This window comes from Hyla sarda, chromosome 2 (assembly GCF_029499605.1).
Source record: "Hyla sarda isolate aHylSar1 chromosome 2, aHylSar1.hap1, whole genome shotgun sequence".
NCBI classification, from domain to species: Eukaryota; Metazoa; Chordata; class Amphibia; order Anura; family Hylidae; genus Hyla; species Hyla sarda.
This window is the reverse complement of record NC_079190.1, coordinates 222286129-222306557: the sequence shown is the minus strand read 5'-3', so window position 1 is coordinate 222306557 and position 20429 is coordinate 222286129. Positions and strand designations below refer to the sequence as shown.

General features: G+C 46.2%; 1 protein-coding gene across 2 annotated transcripts in view; it reads right to left on the bottom strand.

The window, feature by feature from the left end:
- The window catches only part of LOC130355786 (uncharacterized), a 477167-nt gene that overhangs the window by 29975 nt on the left and 426763 nt on the right, over positions 1-20429 (bottom strand). The window lies entirely within an intron of this gene.

Sequence of the window (20429 nt, the reverse complement as noted above, 5' to 3'; positions counted from 1 at the left end):
ATAATAATGTCATTGTCAAACAAAAAAATTGAGTATGTAAATGTAATATGTCGTTACAGGTCAAAGGTGACATCTTCCCATCTATAGGCCCCCATATTCCCTCCTTGCTGTTCCACAGAATGTGGATAGTTAACTCATTAGGTAGGTATGTCACCCTCAGTGGGTAGGTGGGTGACCTATTAGGTAGGTAGGTAACCCACAGTGGACAGGTAGTTCACTGTCACGAATCGGCTGGCAGGAGGTGGATCCTCTGTGCCAGAGAGGGATTGGCGTGGACCGTGCTAGTGGACCGGTTCTAAGTTACTACTGGTATTCACCAGAGCCCGCCGCAAAGCGGGATGGTCTTGCAGCGGCGGTAGTAACCAGGTCGTATCCACTAGCAACGGCTCAACCTCTCTGACTGCTGAAGATAGGCGCGGTACAAGGGAGTAGACAAGAGCAAGGTCGGACGTAGCAGAAGGTCGGGGCAGGCAGCAAGGATCGTAGTCAGGGGCAACGGCAGGAGGTCTGGAACACAGGCTAGGAACACACAAGGAAACGCTTTCACTGGCACGATGGCAACAAGATCCGGCGAGGGAGTGCAGGGGAAGTGAGGTATACATAGGGAGTGCACAGGTGAACACACTAATTAGAACAACTGCGCCAATCAGGGGCGCAGTGGCCCTTTAAATCGCAGAGACCCGGCGCGCGCGCGCCCTAGGGAGCGGGGCCGCGCGCGCCGGGACAGGACCGACGGAGAGCGAGTCAGGTACGGGAGCCGGGGTGCGCATCGCGAGCGGGCGCCACCCGCATCGCGAATCGTATCCCGGCTGGAGGCGGTATCGCAGCGCACCCGGTCAGTGGATCTGACCGGGGCGCTGCAGTAGCGAGGATGTTGCGAGCGCTCCGGGGAGGAGCGGGGACCCGGAGCGCTCGGCGTAACAGTACCCCCCCCTTGGGTCTCCCCCTCTTCTTGGAGCCTGAGAACCTGAGGACCAGACTTTTGTCTAGGATATTGTCCTCAGGTTCCCAGGATCTCTCTTCAGGACCACAGCCCTCCCAATCAACCAAAAAAAAAGGTTTTCCCTCTGACCTTCTTGGAGGCCAGTATCTCCTTTACGGAGAAGATGTCAGAAGAACCGGAAACAGGAGTGGGAGAAACAAGTTTGGGAGAGAAACGGTTGATGATGAGTGGTTTAAGAAGAGAGACATGAAAGGCATTAGGAATACGAAGAGAAGGAGGAAGAAGAAGTTTGTAAGAGACAGGATTAATTTGGCACAAGATTTTGAAAGGACCAAGGTAGCGTGGTCCCAATTTGTAGCTGGGGACACGGAAGCGGACATATTTAGCGGAGAGCCATACCTTGTCTCCGGGAGAAAAAATGGGAGGAGCTCTTCTTTTCTTATCGGCAAACTTTTTCATGCGAGATGAAGCCTGTAAGAGAGAATTTTGGGTCTCTTTCCATATGGTGGAAAGATCACGAGTTATTTCATCCACAGCGGGCAAACCAGAGGGCAAGGGAGTAGGGAGGGGGGGAAGAGGGTGACGGCCGTACACCACGAAAAATGGGGATTTGGAAGAAGATTCAGAGACTCTGAAGTTGTACGAGAATTCGGCCCATGGTAGAAGATCTGCCCAGTCATCCTGGAGGGAGGAAACAAAATGCCGTAAATAGTCACCCAGGACCTGGTTAATTCTTTCTACTTGCCCATTGGATTGAGGATGATAAGCAGAAGAGAAGTTTAATTTAATCTTGAGTTGTTTACAGAGAGCCCTCCAGAATTTTGACATGAATTGGACGCCTCTATCCGAGACGATCTGCGTGGGCAAACCGTGAAGACGAAAAATGTGTACAAAAAATTGTTTTGCCAACTGAGGCGCTGAAGGAAGACCAGGAAGAGGAATAAAATGTGCCATCTTGGAAAATCGATCAACGACCACCCAAACAACAGTGTTGCCACGGGATGGGGGTAAGTCTGTAATAAAGTCCATACCAATCAGAGACCAAGGCTGTTCGGGGACAGGCAGAGGATGAAGGAGACCAGCAGGCTTCTGGCGAGGAGTCTTATCCCGGGCACAGACAGTGCAGGCCCGCACAAAATCAACCACATCCGTCTCCAGAGTCGGCCACCAATAGAAACGAGAGATGAGTTGCAAGGACTTTTTGATGCCCGCATGGCCAGCGAGGTGGGAGGAGTGACCCCATTTGAGGATTCCGAGGCGTTGGCGTGGAGAAACGAAGGTCTTCCCTGGAGGAGTTTGCCTGATGGAGGCTGGAGAAGTGGAGATCAGGCAGTCAGGAGGAATGATGTGTTGCGGAGAGAGTTCTACTTCCGAGGCATCCGAGGAACGAGAGAGAGCATCGGCCCTAATGTTCTTGTCGGCAGGGCGAAAGTGAATTTCAAAATTAAAACGGGCAAAGAACAGAGACCACCTGGCCTGGCGAGGATTCAGCCGTTGGGCAGACTGAAGATAGGAGAGATTCTTGTGATCGGTGTAAATGATAACTGGAAATTTTGATCCCTCCAGCAGATGCCTCCATTCCTCAAGTGCTAATTTAATGGCCAGTAGCTCTCGATCCCCGATGGAGTAGTTCCTCTCCGCCGGAGAGAAGGTCCTAGAAAAGAAACCACAAGTAACAGCATGCCCGGAAGAATTTTTTTGTAGAAGGACCGCTCCAGCTCCCACTGAGGAGGCATCAACCTCCAATAGGAAGGGTTTAGATGGGTCAGGTCTGGAGAGCACGGGAGCAGAAGAAAAGGCAGACTTGAGCCGTTTAAATGCGTCTTCCGCTTGAGGAGGCCAGGACTTAGGATTGGCATTCTTCTTGGTTAAAGCCACGATAGGAGCCACAATGGTGGAAAAATGTGGAATAAATTGTCTGTAATAATTGGCGAACCCCAAAAAACGTTGGATAGCACGGAGTCCGGAGGGGCGTGGCCAATCTAAGACGGCAGAGAGTTTATCCGGGTCCATTTGTAGTCCCTGGCCAGAGACCAAGTATCCTAGGAAAGGAAGAGATTGACATTCAAACAGACATTTCTCCATTTTGGCATAAAGTTGATTGTCTCGAAGTCTCTGAAGAACCATGCGGACATGCTGGCGGTGTTCTTCTAAGTTGGCAGAAAAAATCAGAATATCGTCCAGATACACAACAACACAGGAATATAAGAGATCACGAAAAATTTCATTAACAAAGTCTTGGAAGACGGCAGGGGCGTTGCACAGGCCAAAGGGCATGACCAGATACTCAAAGTGTCCATCTCTAGTGTTAAATGCAGTTTTCCATTCGTCCCCCTCCCTGATGCGGATGAGATTATAAGCACCTCTTAAGTCCAGTTTGGTAAAGATGTGGGCACCTTGAAGGCGATCAAAGAGTTCTGAGATAAGAGGTAGGTTCTTTACCGTGATTTTATTAAGTCCGTGGTAGTCAATGCAAGGACGTAGGGAGCCATCTTTTTTGGACACAAAGAAAAATCCAGCTCCGGCAGGAGAGGAGGATTTGCGGATAAACCCCTTTTTTAAATTTTCCTGGATGTATTCAGACATAGCAAGAGTCTCTGGGGCGGACAGAGGATAAATTCTGCCCCGGGGTGGGGTAGTGCCCGGGAGGAGGTCAATAGGACAGTCATAAGGCCTGTGAGGAGGTAAAGTCTCAGCTTGTTTTTTGCAAAATACGTCAGCATAGTCCATATAAGCCTTAGGGAGGCCGGTTACAGGAGGAACCACAGGGTCACGGCAGGGAGTGCTGGGAACCGGTTTAAGACAGTCCTTAAAACAAGAAGTACCCCATCTCTCCTGTGGACCAATCAAGGGTTGGGGAATGGCGTTGAAGCCATGGTAGTCCGAGGAGAATTTCGGAGGTGCAATTGGAGAGGACCAAAAACTCAATTTTTTCGTGATGAGGTCCGATGCACATTAGGAGGGGCTCCGTGCGGTAACGTACGGTACAGTCCAATCTTTCATTGTTAACACAATTGATGTAGAGGGGTCTGGCGAGACTGGTCACCGGGATGTTGAACTTGTTGATGAGAGAGGCCAAAATAAAATTTCCTGCAGATCCGGAATCCAAGAAGGCCATAGTAGAGAAGGAGAAGGTAGAGGCAGATATCCGCACAGGCACAGTAAGACGTGGAGAAGCAGAGTTGACATCAAGGATTGTCTCACCTTTGTGCGGAGTCAGCGTACGTCTTTCCAGGCGGGGAGGACGGATAGGACAATCCTTCAGGAAGTGTTCGGTACCGGCACAGTACAGGCAAAGATTCTCCATGCGGCGTCGTGTCCTCTCTTGAGGTGTCAAGCGAGACCGGTCAACTTGCATAGCCTCCACGGCGGGAGGCACAGGAACGGATTGCAGAGGACCAGAGGAGAGAGGAGCCGGGGAGAAAAAACGCCTCGTGCAAACAAAGTCCATATCCTGGCAGAGCTCCTGACGCCTTTCGGAAAAACGCATGTCAATGCGAGTAGCTAGATGAATGAGTTCATGTAGGTTAGCAGGAATTTCTCGTGCGGCCAGAACATCTTTAATGTTGCTGGATACGCCTTTTTTAAAGGTCGCGCAGAGGGCCTCATTATTCCAGGATAGTTCGGAAGCCAGAGTACGGAATTGTATGGCGTACTCGCCAACGGAAGAATTACCCTGGACCAGGTTCAGCAGGGCAGTCTCAGCAGAAGAGGCTCGGGCAGGTTCCTCAAAGACACTTCAAATTTCCGAGAAGAAGGAGTGTACAGAGGCAGTGACGGGGTCATTGCGGTCCCAGAGCGGTGTGGCCCATGACAGAGCTTTCCCAGACAGAAGGCTGACTACGAAAGCCACCTTAGACCTTTCAGTAGGAAACTGGTCCGACATCATCTCCAAGTGCAGGGAACATTGTGAAAGAAAGCCACGGCAAAACTTAGAGTCCCCATCAAATTTATCCGGCAAGGATAGTCGTAGGCCGGAAGCGGCCACTCGCTGCGGAGGAGGTGCAGGAGCTGGCGGAGGAGATGATTGCTGAAGCTGTGGTAGTAGCTGCTGTAGCATCACGGTCAGTTGAGACAGCTGATGGCCTTGTTGCGTTATCTGTTGTGACTGCTGGGCGACCACCGTGGTGAGGTCGGCGACAACTGGCAGTGGAACTTCAGCGGGATCCATGGCCGGATCTACTGTCACGAATCGGCTGGCAGGAGGTGGATCCTCTGTGCCAGAGAGGGATTGGCGTGGACCGTGCTAGTGGACCGGTTCTAAGTTACTACTGGTATTCACCAGAGCCCGCCGCAAAGCGGGATGGTCTTGCAGCGGCGGTAGTAACCAGGTCGTATCCACTAGCAACGGCTCAACCTCTCTGACTGCTGAAGATAGGCGCGGTACAAGGGAGTAGACAAGAGCAAGGTCGGACGTAGCAGAAGGTCGGGGCAGGCAGCAAGGATCGTAGTCAGGGGCAACGGCAGGAGGTCTGGAACACAGGCTAGGAACACACAAGGAAACGCTTTCACTGGCACGATGGCAACAAGATCCGGCGAGGGAGTGCAGGGAAAGTGAGGTATACATAGGGAGTGCACAGGTGAACACACTAATTAGAACAACTGCGCCAATCAGGGGCGCAGTGGCCCTTTAAATCGCAGAGACCCGGCGCGCGCGCGCCCTAGGGAGCGGGGCCGCGCGCGCCGGGACAGGACCGACGGAGAGCGAGTCAGGTACGGGAGCCGGGGTGCGCATCGCGAGCGGGCGCCACCCGCATCGCGAATCGTATCCCGGCTGGAGGCGGTATCGCAGCGCACCCGGTCAGTGGATCTGACCGGGGCGCTGCAGTAGCGAGGATGTTGCGAGCGCTCCGGGGAGGAGCGGGGACCCGGAGCGCTCGGCGTAACATTCACCTATTAGGTAGATGTGTCATCCACAGTGGACAGGTACTTTACCTATTAGGTAGGTCTTTCACCTACACTAGGCAGGTAGTTCCCTGATAATGCAAGTATGTCCCCCATAGTAGTTAGATAGTTCCTTCATAATGCAGGCACATCCCCCAGTAAGGAGGTATGTTCTCCTCAGTAGATAGGTAGTTCCCTAATTGAGTAGTTCCCCCGCCCAGGCAGATATGCCCTCCACATTAGTTATCTAAATCCCTCCCAATAGCTATCCTTAGGTAGGTAGACCAGGTATGTCCTTAGGTAATATTTAAAGTAGCTAGATATGTGCATAGGTAGGTAGTCTCCACCCCCCCCCCCCCCAGTAGCCAGATATGTCCTTAGGTAGTAGCCTCTTCCCCTTCCAAGTAGGTGGAATCATCGCCAAGTGGGCAGATAATTCCCCACAGCCAGGATAAGGAAAAAAAAAACACACCTCCTCTCCCCTGCAATAGAGTTCTGCCACAGTGCAGGTGCCAATGAGCTACATCATTATGTCTGCTCTGCATCGGGACAGAGATCACCTTCTCCTGTCAGTGTAGGTCACTGGTCCAGACATAAAATTGAAGGCAACACTCGCTTGCCACAGGCAGCGTTTTCTGTTCAAGTGCCCCCTGGGTACGTTAGAAGCCAGTGGGACCCATTGTGGGGCCAGCCCTGCTCTTATCTCTACCGAGAGTGACAAGTCTGTCAATGTGATGGCTCCCAAAATCAACACGCCAGCAAAGGGAGAACTGAAGGGCTAAAAATGAGGCATCCATACACAAACTGAACCATCATCAGATCCCAAACATAACCTTCATTCATTGTTAAAGATTATATGGTTCCAGTCTTTAATCCAGGTCATTCATGACACCACTGCGTACAAAGGAAAAGGTGGCTGTCTGTAAATTACATGTCACGTAATGGGTTCTGTGAAACCAAATTTTCTACTGCTAAGCATCTAGAAATGGTCTAGGCTGATAGGATGGAAGCAGTGTAAAATGGAAACAAAAATACTGCAGTAAATTGATATAAAAAGCAGCAGTATTTTAATCTAATAATGTGCTCCATTACAGGCTATGGAAAAGCAGCAGTCAGTGCACACAATGTGAAAAAAAAAACTGTGGCATTACAGTATTTTTGTTTAGATTTTACAATGTGTAAACTTAGCTAGACAGGAGTACATAATGAAGGTGTCACCTGTGTCAGGATAGTGGATAAGAAAACTATAGGAGCTGATTGTGCTTGCCAGCATACCAAACAATCCTCTCTCTTTACTGATGGTCTGCTTGGGCCATTTGGAGCCTGTTCAACATGTGTGCCTGCCCACTGCCCACAGCAGTAACCACTGTCCACATCACCTCTTAAAAGATTGGTCAGGTTGGTCTGAACAGCCTACATGGCAGGCAGTTCATTAAAACGGCAATCCTGTTTCTCTCAGTCCAATCTTCCAGGGCCTACTAAAGTCTGTCAACTGGGCAAAATGTCTTTAAGGATAGGGACATACATAATGGAACTGCAGCGTATTTTACGCTACGGATCTACCTGTGACCCAACCCCAAAGTGTGCCTCCAGCTGTTCCCATCCCCTGTGTGATGCTCGTAGTGGCAATCCTGCAAGTAGCTGCAAACACTGGCAGTGTACTCACATGCATCTTGAGAAAGTTGAGTAGTACTTTCCAGTTTGACCACAGCGCTCTCTGCTTCCACCTCTGTCCTTGTCAGGAACTGTCCAGAGCAGGAGGTTTGCTATGGGGATTTGCTCCTGGTCTGGACAGTACCTGACACAGACAGAGGTGGCAGCAGAGAGCCTTGTGGTCAGACTGAAAAGAACTGCACAACTTTCTCTGGAGCATACAATAGCTAATAAGTACTGGAAGGATTAAGGCTTTTATATAGAAGTAATTTACAATACTGTTTAACTTTCTGGCACCAGTTAATGTGAAAAAAAAAATTCTTCACTGGAGTACCCCTTTAACCCCTTAAGGACCAGACCCATTTTGGCCTTAAAGAGGTTCTCGGCTGACCCTGCCTTCCGGAGCTCCGCTCACAGCATCCGGAAGTTTCTTACTCTGAACGCTGTGTGTGGGCTTCTGTGTTCGAGGCCGCCCCCTCGTGATGTCACGCCCACCCCCTCATGACCTCATGCCCGCCCCCTCAACGAAAGTCTATGGGAAGGGGGCGCAACCGCTGTCACTCCCCCTTCCCATAGACTTTCATTGAGGGGGCAGACGTGAAGTCACGAGGGGGCGGGCGTGATGTCATGAGGGGACGGCCTTGAACACGGAAGCCCGCACACAGCGTTCGGAGTAACAAACTTCTGGACGCTGCGAGCGGAGCTCCGGAAGACAGGGCAGTGGAGAACCCCTTTAAGGACCAGAGCATTTTTTGCACATCTGACCACTGTCACTTTAAGCATTAATAACTCTGGGATGCTTTTACTTTTCATTCTGGTTCTGAGACTGTTTTTTCATTACGTATTCTACTTTATGTTAGTGGTAAAATTTTGTCGATACTTGTATCATTTCTTGGTGAAAAATTCCAAAATTTTATGAAAAAATGTAAAATTTTGCATGTTTCTAACTTTGAAGCTCTCTGGTTGTAAGGAAAATAGACATTCCAAATAAATTATATATTGATTCACAAATAAAATATGTCTACTTTATGTTGGCATCGTAAAGTTGACATGTTTTTACTTTTGGAAGACATCAGAGGGCTTCAGGTTTGAAGTGAATTTGAAGGGCTTTCTTATTAGAAATACCACATAAATTACCTCATTATAAAAACTGCACCCCTCAAAGTATTCAAAATGACATTCGGTAAGTGTGTTAATCCTTTAGGTGTTTCACAGGAATAGCAGCAAAGTGAAGGAGAAAATTCTAAATCTTCATTTTATACACTTGCATGTTCTTGTAGACCCAATTTTAAAATTTTTATAAGGGGTAAAAGGAGAAAAATCCCCTCAAAATTTGTAACCCAAATTCTCTTGAGTAAGAAAATACCTCATATGTGCATGTCAAGTGTTCGGTGGGCGCAGTAGAGGGCTCAGAAGGGAAGGAGCGACAATGGGATTTTGGAGAATTAGTTTTTCTGAAATGGATTTTGGGGGGAATTTCACATTTAGGAAGCCCCTATGGGGTCAGAACAACCTCCCACATGGCATACCATTTTGGAAACTACATCCCTCAAGGCACATAAAAAGGGGACCAATGAGCCTTAACACCCCACAGGTGTTTGACGACTTTTCGTTAAAGTCGGATGTGTAAATGGAAAAAGCTTTTTTCATTAAAGTGCAGTTTTTTCCCCCATATTTACCCAAAAAAGGGTAGTGGGAGAAAATTCTCCCCAAAATTTGTAACCCCATCTCTTCTCAGTATGGAAATACCCCATGTGTGGACGTAAAATTCACTGCGGACGAACTACAATGCTCAGAAGAGAAGGAGTCACATTTGTCTTTTGGAAAGCAAATTTTGCTGAAATGTTTTTTGGGGGGCATGTCGCATTTAGGAAGCCCCTATGGTGCCAGAACAGCAAAAAAAAAAAAAAAAACACATGGCATACTATTTTGGAAACGACACCCCTCAAGGAATGTAACAAGGGGTACAGGGAGCCTTAACACCTCACAGGTGTTTGTTGACTTTCTGTGAAAGTTGGATGTGTAAATGGAAAAAAAAGATTTTTTTCACTAAAATGTCGTTTCCCCCCCCCCCCCCCCCCCCCAAATTTGACACTTTTACAAGGGGTAATAGGAGAAAAAAAATTTGCAACCTCATTTCTTCTGAGTATGGAAATACCCCATGTGTGGAAGTCAAGTGCTCTGTTGGAGCACTACAATGCTCAGAAGAGGAGGAGCGCCATTGAGCTTTTGGAAAGATAATTTGTTTGGAATGGAAGTCGGGGGCCATGTGCGTTTGCAAAGCCACCCGTGGTGCCAGAACAGTGGACCCCCCCCCCCCCACACACACACACACACACACACATGTGACCCCATTTTGGAAACTACACCTCTCACAGAATTTAATAAGGGGTGCAGTGAGTATTTACACCCCACTGGCGTTTGACAGATCTTTGGAACAGTGGGCTGTGGGATACCTCAGGGATCTGTACTGGGACCAATATTGTTTAATATCTTCATTAGCAATATTACAGAAGGTCTCGATGGTAAGGTATGTCTTTTTGCTGATGACACAAAGATATGTAACAGGGTTGATGTTCCTGGAGGGATCTGCCAAATGGAAAAGGATTTAGGCAAACTAGAAGAATGGTCAGAACTCTGGCAACTGAAATTTAATGTGGATAAGTGCAAGATAATGCACCTGGGGCGTAAAAACCCCCAGGCAGAATATAGATTATTTGACACAGCCCTGACCTCAGTATCTGAGGAGAAGGATTTAGGAGTAATTATTTCAGAAGACTTAAAGGTAGGAAGACAATGTAATAGAGCAGCAGGAATTGCTAGCAGAATGCTTGGATGTATAGGGAGAGGTATAAGCAGTAGAAAGAGAGAAGTGCTCATGCCGCTGTACAGAACACTGGTGAGACCTCAATTGGAGTATTGTGCTCAGTACTGGAGGCCGTATCTCCAGAAGGATATAGATACTCTAGAGAGAGTTCAAAGAAGAGCTACTAAACTAGTGCATGGATTGCAGGATAAAACATACCAGGAAAGGTTAAAGGACCTTAACATGTATAGCTTGGAAGAAAGAAGAGACAGAGGGGATATGATAGAGACTTTTAAATACATAAAGGGAATCAACATGGTAAAGGAGGAGAGGATATTTAAAAGAAGAAAAACTACCACAAGAGGACATAGTTTTAAATTAGAGGGGCAAAGGTTTAAAAGTAATATCAGGAAGTATTACTTTACTGAGAGAGTAGTGGATGCATGGAATAGCCTTCCTGCAGAAGTGGTCGCTGCAAATACAGTGAAGGAGTTTAAACATGCATGAGATAAGCATAAGGCTATCCTTCATATAAGATAGGGCCAGGGACTATTCATAGTATTCAGATTATTGGGCAGACTAGATGAGCCAAATGGTTCTTATCTGCCGACACATTCTATGTTTCTATGTTTCTGTTAAAATGAAAAATAAAATTTTTAATTTTCACAGACAACTGTTCCAAAAATTTGTCAGACACCTGTGGGGCTTAAATGCTCACTGTACCACTTATTACATTACATGAGGGTGTAGTTTCCAAAATGGGGTCACATGTGAGGGGGGATCCATTGTTCTGGCACTATGGGGGCTTTGTAAACGCTCCTTCTCTTCTGAGCATTGTAGTTCGCCAGCAGAGCACTTTACATCCACATATGGGGTATGTTCTTACTCAGAAGAAATGGGGTTAGAAATTTTGTGTAGGCTTTTTTCCTATTTTCCCTTGTGAGAATGAAAAATTTAGGGTAACACCAGCATTTTAGTGAAAAAAAATTTCTTTTCATTTTCCCATCCAACTTTAATGAAAATTCTTCAAACACCTGTGGGGTTTTAAGGCTCACCATACCCCTTGTTACGTTCCGTGAGGAGTGTAGTTTCCAAAATGGGGTCACATGTGGATATTTATCTTTTTGCATTTAAGTCAGAACCACTGTAAAATCAGCCACCCCTGTGCAAATCACCAATTTAGGCCTCAAATGTACAGGATGGGCCATTTATATGGATACACCTTAATAAAATGGGAATGGTTGGTGATATTAACTTCCTGTTTGTGGCACATTAGTATTTTTAACGTAACTTTATTCTTTCATGAGTTATTTACAAGTTTCTGACCACTTATAAAATGTGTTCAATGTGCTGCCCATTGTGTTGGATTGTCAATGCAACCCTCTTCTCCCACTCTTCACACACTGATAGCAACACCGCAGGAGAAATGCTAGCACAGGCTTCAAGTATCCGTAGTTTCAGGTGCTGCACATCTCGTATCTTCACAGCATAGACAATTGCTTTCAGATGAGCCCAAAGATGAAAGTCTAAGGGGGTCAGATCGGTAGACCTTGGGGGCCATTCAACTGGCCCACGACAACCAATCCCCTTGATGTGTTTCCCGCTTTATGAACTGAAGCTGGCACGTTCCCTGAGTTTTTCCAGCAAGATGGTGCACCACCACATTATGGGTGTCAGATCCGAGCATTCCTAGATGAACAGTTTCCTGGAAAGTGGATTGGTCGTCGTGGGCCAGTTGAATGGCCCCAAGGTCTCCCAATCTGACCGCCTTAGACTTTTATCTTTGGGGTCATCTGAAGGCAATTGTCTATGCTGTGAAGATACGAGATGTACAGCACCTGAAACTATGGATACTGGAAGCCTGTGCTAGCATTTCTCCTGTGGTGTTGCGTGTGTGTGAAGAGTGGGAGAAGAGGGTTGCATTGACAATCCAACACAATGGGCAGCACATTGGTCAGAAACTTGTAAATAACTCATGAAAGAATAAAGTTACGTTAAAACAAAGCACATCATTGTTTTTCTTGTGAAATTCCCAATAAGTTTGATGTGTCACATGACCCTCTTCCTATTGAAAAAACAAAAGTTGGATTCAAAATGGCTGACTTCAAAATGTCCACCATGGTCACCACCCATCTTGAAAAGTTCCCCCCTCACATATACTAATGTGCCACAAACAGGAAGTTAATATCAGCAACCATTCCCATTTTATTAAGGTGTATCCATAGAAATGGCCCACCCTGTACATAGTGCATTCTCACTCCTGAGCCTTATTGTGCGCCCGCAGAGCATTTTACACCCACACATTGGGGATTTCCGTACTCAGGAGAAATTGCGTTACAAATTTTGGGGGTCTTTTTTTCCTTTTACCGCTTGTGAAAATAAAAAGTATGGGGTAACACCAGCATGTTAGTGTAGCCCCCAACTTTTCCTTTTCATAAGGGGTAAAAGGAGAAAAAGCCCACCAAAATCCCGAGTACGGAAATACCCCATATGTGGCCCAAAACTGTTTCCTTGAAATACCACAGGGCTCCGAAGTGAGAGAGCGGCATGCGCATTTGAGGCCTAAATTAGGAATTGCATGGGGTGGACATAGGGGTATTCTATGCCAGTGATTCCCAAACAGGGTGCCTCCAGCTGTTGCTAAACTCCCAGCATGCCTGGACAGTCAGTGGCTGTCCGAAAATGCTGGGAGTTGTTGTTTTGCAACAGCTGGAGGCTCCGTTTTAGAAACACTGCCGTACAATACTTTTTTATTTTTATTGGGGGAGACAGTGTAAGGGGGTGTATATGTAGTGTTTTACCCTTTATTATGTGTTAGTGTAGTGTTTTTAGGGTACATTCGCACTGGCGGGTTTACAGTGAGTTTCCCACTAGGAGTTTGCACTGCAGCGAAAAATTTGCCGCAGCTCAAACTTCAAGCAGGAAACTTTAAACCCACCCGTGTGAATGTACCCTGTACAAACCTCCAGCTGTTTCAAAACTACAACTCCCAGCATTTACTGACAAGCCGTGCATGCTGGGAATTGTACTTTTGCAACAGCTGGAGGCACACTGGTTGGAAAACCTTCAGTTAGGTTCTGATACCTAACTCAGTATTTTCCAACTAGTGTGCCTCCATCTGTTGCAAAACTACAACTCCCAGCATGTACTGATCGCCGAAGGGCATGCAGGGAGATGTAGTTATGCAACAGCAGGAGGTACGCAACTACAACTCCCAGTATGCCGAGACAACTGTTTAGGCATGCTGGGATTTGCAGTTTTGCAACATCTGGAGGGCCACAGTTAAGAGACCACTGCACAGTGATCTCCAAACTGTGGCCCTCCAGATGTTGCAAAACTACAAATCCCAGCATGCCCAGACAGCAAACTGCTGTGTGGGCATGCTAGGAGCTGTGGTTTTGCAAGATCTAGAGGGTCACAGATTAGAGACCACTGTATAGTGGTCTCAAACTGTAGCCCTCCAGTTGTTGCTAGGCAACTCACTGGCTTCCATAGGATCCAGGGAGCCGCATCGCCGCCCGCTGCCGCCGCCGATGTGTAAGTGGACTTTGGTGCCTGTCCTCGTCGGTTTCCCCGTTCTGCCCGGCCTATTGTGGGTGGGCAGAACGGGGAAACCGAAAGTTAACCCCCCCCCGCCCCCGATCTGCTATTGGTCGTCGCTTCTGGACGACCAATAGCAGGGATAGGAGGGGTGGCACCCCTGCCACCCCACTCCTATCTCTTCAGGGGGATCATGGGTGTCTTAGATAACCCCGATCCCCCTTATTTTCTGGGTCACCAGAGACCCGTATGACCCGGAATCACCGCAAATTGCCAGTGTGAATTCACTATGACCCCCTTGGGTATTTGCACGGGGTGCCTGCTGATAGATATCTGCAGTCACCCCGGTCCCCGCCCGGTGCGCGGCGGGGACCGAAATTCCCACGGGTGTACAGGTACGCCCTTGGTCCTTAAGTACCAGGGAGCGAAGGCATAAATGTAAGCCCTTGGTCCCTAAGTAGTTAAAGGGGTACTCCCGTGGAAAACTTTTTTTTTTTAATCAATTGGTGCCAGCAAGTTAAACAGATTTGTAAATTACTTCTATTAAAAAATCTTAATCCTTCCAGTACTTTTTAGGGGCTGTATGCTACAGTGGAAATTATTTTCTTTTTGGATTTCTCTTTAGTCGCGACCACAGTGCTCTCTGCTGACCTCTGCTGTCCATTTTAGGAACTGTCCAGAGCAGGAGAAAATCCCCATAGCAAACATATGCTGCTCTGGAGTCAATGCGTGTAGGGCCAAAAAAAAGAGTCAATGCGTGTAGGGGTCAAAAAGAGAAGTAGGGCCCTCTGTAGTACACTCAAGTGAAAGGGGCTTTGTTGCAATTCTGCACTGTTTTGCAAGTGGAATTTTTTTGATAGAAAATGCAGAGGGGGTTTGCTGTACAGTATATACAATATTGTGACCCTTAAAAACAGAAATCCCATTATTTAATATTAAAAGTAATCCTGCTCTAAACTGAGTGAGAGAATAAAGACATTCTGTTCACTGCAACACTCCCACTCTAACATTGCAAGTGCTAAAATAATAAAAAAAAATAAAAAAAAACAGTGCACCTCTTACATAGTTACATAGTTACATAGTTAGTACGGTCGAAAAAAGACATATGTCCATCAAGTTCAACCAGGGAATTAAGGGGTAGGGGTGTGGCGCGATATTGGGGAAGGGATGAGATTTTATATTTCTTCATAAGCATTAATCTTATTTTGTTCCAGGAATGTATCTAATCCTGTTTTAAAGCTGTTAATTGTTCCTGCTGTGACCAGTTCCTGAGGTAGACCGTTCCATAAATTCACAGTCCTCACGGTAAAGAAGGCGTGTCGCCCCTTGAGACTAAACTTTTTTTTCTCCAGACGGAGGGAGTGCCCCCTCGTCCTTTGGGGGGGTTTAACCTGGAACAGTTTTTCTCCATATTTTTTGTATGGGCCATTAATATACTTATATACGTTTATCATATCCCCCCTTAAACGTCTCTTCTCAAGACTAAACAATTGTAACTCCTTTAATCGCTCCTCATAGCTAAGATGTTCCAAGCCCCATATTAGTTTAGTCGCGCGTCTCTGCACCCTTTCCAACTCCGCAGTGTCCCTTTTATGGACAGGTGACCAAAACTGAACAGCATATTCCAGGTGAGGCCGTACCAATGCTTTATAAAGGGGGAGTATTATGTCCCTGTCCCTTGAGTCCATGCCTCTTTTGATACATGACAATATCCTGCCGGCTTTGGAAGCAGCAGCCTGACATTGCATGCTATTCTGTAGTCTTTGATCTACAAGTACACCCAGATCCTTCTCTACCAGTGACTCTGCCAGTTTAATCCCCCCTAAGACATACGATGCATGCAGGTTATTAGTACCCAGATGCATAACTTTACATTTATCCACATTGAACCTCATTTGCCAAGTGGATGCCCAGACACTTAGTCTATCCAAGTCATCTTGTAACTTATGCACATCCTCTATAGACTGTACCGTGCTACAAAGCTTGGTGTCATCTGCAAAGATAGAAACAGAGCTGTTAATACCATCCTCTATATCATTGATAAATAAATTAAACAACAGCGGTCCCAGTACTGAACCTTGGGGTACACCACTAATAACCGGGGACCAATCAGAGTACGAATCATTGACCACCACTCTCTGGGTACGATCCATGAGCCAGTGTTCAATCCAGTTACAAACTAAAATTTCCAAACCCAAAGACCTTAACTTACCTGTCAGACGTCTATGAGGGACAGTATCAAATGCTTTAGCAAAATCCAGAAACACTATATCCACAGCCATTCCTCTGTCAAGGCTTCTACTCACCTCTTCATAAAAGCAAATTAGATTGGTTTGACAACTTCTATCCTTAGTAAACCCATGCTGGCTATCACTTATAATACAATTATCCCCTATGTATTCCTGTATGTAATCCCTTATAAGTCCTTCAAACAATTTACCCACAATGCACGTTAAACTTACCGGTCTATAGTTTCCTGGGGAAGACCTAGAGCCCTTTTTGAAGATTGGCACCACATTCGCCTTGCGCCAGTCCCTTGGCACAATACCAGACACCAGAGAATCTCTAAATATCATGAACAGGGGTACAGATATTACTGAACTTACCTCTCTAAGAACTCTTGGGTGTAGTCCATCCGGTCCTGGGGATTTGCTTACATTTATATCACTTAACTTACCTTGTACCATCTCTACATTAAGCCAGTTCAGTACATTACATGATGTGTTACCAGCACTGACCTGGCCAATGTCAGCTCCTTCTTCCATAGTGTATACAGAACTAAAGAACCCATTCAGTAGCTCCGCCTTCTCTTGATCGCCTGTGACAACCTCCCCATTATCATTATTAAGGGGTCCTACATGCTCTGTCCTTGGTTTTTTTGCATTTATATATCTAAAAAAATATTTAGGATTAGTTTTGCTTTCTTTGGCCACCTGTCTCTCATTTTGAATTTTTGCTGTTTTTATTACATTTTTACAGATTTTATTAAGCTCCTTGTACTGTTTAAATGTTATCGCTGACCCATCAGATTTGTATTTTTTGAAGGCTATTTTTTTGCTGTTTATTGCTCTTTTAACATCATGTGTCAGCCATGTAGGATTTAGTTTCAATCGTTTATATTTGTTCCCCTTTGGTATATATTTAGCTGTATAGTTATTTAGAGTTAATTTAAAGATGTCCCATTTACCTTCTGTATCAGTATTTGAGAACACCTCCCCCCAGTCTATGTCCTGTAGTGCAGCCCTCAACCCAGGGAAATTTGCCTTTTTAAAGTTATATGTTTTTGCCTTCCCCGTCTGTCTTTGTTTTCTACATTTTAAGTCAAAAGTAACTATATTGTGGTCGCTATTACCAAGGTTTTCCCGCACAGTTACATTACCAACCAGCTCTGCGTTGTTGGAAATGATCAGATCCAACAAGGCATCACTTCTTGTTGGGTCCTCCACAAACTGGCCCATAAAATTATCCTGCAATAAATTTAGGAATTGTCGCCCCTTTGTAGTTTTAGCCAACCCCGGACCCCAATCTATATCTGGATAGTTAAAATCTCCCATTATTACCACTGTACCTGCCCGGGCGGCCCTCTCTATTTGTTTATGAAGCCGAACTTCTATCTCTTCAGTGATATTAGGGGGTCTGTAGATTACCCCAAATATTATTTTTTCAGTATTTCCCTCCTTTTGTAATTCTACCCACAATGATTCCACATCCTCAGAATCATCACACACTATGGCATCGTTCACACTGACTTTCATACCACTTCTTACATACAGACAGACTCCACCACCTTTTCTGTTCATTCTATCCTTGCGAAACAATGTAAACCCCTGCAGATTAACAGCCCAGTCATGTGAGGAGTCCAGCCATGTCTCAGTGACCCCAACTATATCAATATGTTCCTCCAGTATCAAGGCCTCAAGCTCCCCCATTTTATTTGCTAGGCTTCTGGCATTTGTGAACATACACTTTACATTTCCATCCTTTATGTTATTGGGGTTAATGGGATTCAAGGGTGTAAGTTTTATTTTCCTATGAAGCCTATTCCTATTAACTATTCTAACCCCTCCCTCCGCTCCACCCCCAGGTACATTTATAATTCCCACCTCTCTATCTACACTATCTTCCCCCTCTTTGCTGTAGGTTCCCTCCCCCCAAGTCCCTAGTTTAAACACTCCTCCACCCTTCTAGCCATCTTCTCCCCAAGCAAAGCTGCACCCTCCCCATTGAGGTGCAGCCCGTCCCTACGGTAGAGCCGGTAACCGACAGCGAAGTCAGCCCAGTTCTCCATGAACCCAAACCCTTCCTTCCTACACCAGCTTCTGAGCCACTTGTTTACCTCCCTGATCTCCCGCTGCCTCTCTGGTGCGGCTCGTGGTACTGGTAGTATTTCAGAAAAGACTACCTTGGAGGTCCTTGCCTTAAGCTTGCGGCCTAAGTCCCTGAAATAATTTTTAAGGACACTCCACCTACCTCTTACTTTGTCATTGGTGCCAATATGTACCATGACTGCTGGGTCCTCTCCAGCCCCGCCCAACAACCTGTCAACCCGATCCGCGATGTGCCGAACTCGTGCGCCAGGCAGACAGCACACTGTTCGGCGATCCCGGTCTTTGTGACAGATTGCCCTGTCTGTCCCCCTAATAATTGAGTCCCCCACCACTAGTACCTGTCTGGCCTGCCCTGTACTCCTCCCTCCCTCCTTACTGGAGCAGACACCCCCCTGGCGGTCAGAGGCGGTATCCTGCTGCAGTTCTGCTAGCTCTGTAATGGCATCCCCCTCATCTGCCAAGCGGGCAAACTTGTTGGGGTGTGCCAGTTCAGGACTAGCCTCCCTGACACTTTTTCCCCTACCCCTCTTTCTAACTGTAACCCAGCTAACTGCCTGACTGTCCTGCAACTCCGTCCCACTGTCCTCCCCCACCTCTATTCCCGAGAGTGCCTGCTCAGTGAGCAGGAGACTCCTCTCCATGTTGTTAATGCTTCTCATTGTTGCCAGTCGCCCCTCTAGATGCAGGATCTGGGCTTCCAAACGGACAACTAGCACACATCTCGCACAACAATATGCACCCTCAAACTGTTGTTCAAGGATTGCATACATTGAACAGGATGTACATTGGACTGCATTTTCCAACATGGAGGCCATCTAATTATGGGGATTACACAAATGTATAGGAAAAAACAGACAGTCAAAATGACACTTAAAATTTTTTGTAGACCTTGTGGGTTCAAAAATGAAAACTCACAGCGATCTCAACCTCCTGCTTTCAAACTCCAGTTTTTGAAACTCCTCTTTCACGCCCCCTCTTACACAGCAACACTCAGAAAGAGCAAGCTCTCAATAAGAGTCCCAAGCTAAGATTTATACACCTGTGCCCAATCTACTCCTCCTCCCCCTAGAGGTGGAACAGAGAAAAAAAAAAAAAAAAATGAAAAAGGGTGTTTAAACTCTAACAGTTATCCCACTATGTGCAAAAGAGAAAAACTTACCCAAAATAAGAATGTGGGCTATAGGCAGTCGCACCCACTCCACAGATTCACTCCGCACAACAGATAATCACAGTTTTTGAAACTCCTCTTTCACGCCCCCTCTTACACAGCAACACTCAAAAAGAGCAAGCTCTCAATAAGAGTCCCAAGCTAAGATTTATACACCTGTGCCCAATCTACTCCTCCTCCCCCTAGAGGTGGAACAGAGAAAAAAAAAAAAAAAAATGAAAAAGGGTGTTTAAACTCTAACAGTTATCCCACTATGTGCAAAAGAGAAAAACTTACCCAAAATAAGAATGTGGGCTATAGGCAGTCGCACCCACTCCACAGATTCACTCCGCACAACAGATAATCACAGTTTTTGAAACTCCTCTTTCACGCCCCCTCTTACACAGCAACACTCAAAAAGAGCAAGCTCTCAATAAGAGTCCCAAGCTAAGATTTATACACCTGTGCCCAATCTACTCCTCCTCCCCCTAGAGGTGGAACAGAGAAAAAAAAAAAAAAAAATGAAAAAGGGTGTTTAAACTCTAACAGTTATCCCACTATGTGCAAAAGAGAAAAACTTACCCAAAATAAGAATGTGGGCTATAGGCAGTCGCACCCACTCCACAGATTCACTCCGCACAACAGATAATCACAGTTTTTGAAACTCCTCTTTCACGCCCCCTCTTACACAGCAACACTCAAAAAGAGCAATATGTGTTGTTTTACAGCTGCCCTATGAACAGTGCAATACAGTCTATCTCATTCATTGTTGTACTACAGTTTGTAATCTGCTCTGTGCCATGACATATACAGTCATTTAAGCATATGACAACTATGTAGAATTCTATACCCTTTCTCTGCCAAGCAAGACTACTTTGCAATTCTTGAAACATTTTACATTGAGAAAGTCTCCTGCTATATGGAAGTACATAAAAGTTAATGGAGTTCACATTCCAGCTTTAACAACCCAAAAGCTTAGGGCATATAATTATTGCCTGCTATGTGTTACAGCTCCCTTATGAGTAGCCAGCCCCGTGTGATTTCTTCCACATCTCTCCAAAGCTGCAGTTGCTGAGCAATATCTAATCTTGTTACGAAGAGATTGAAGAAAGGGTTGTAATATATATG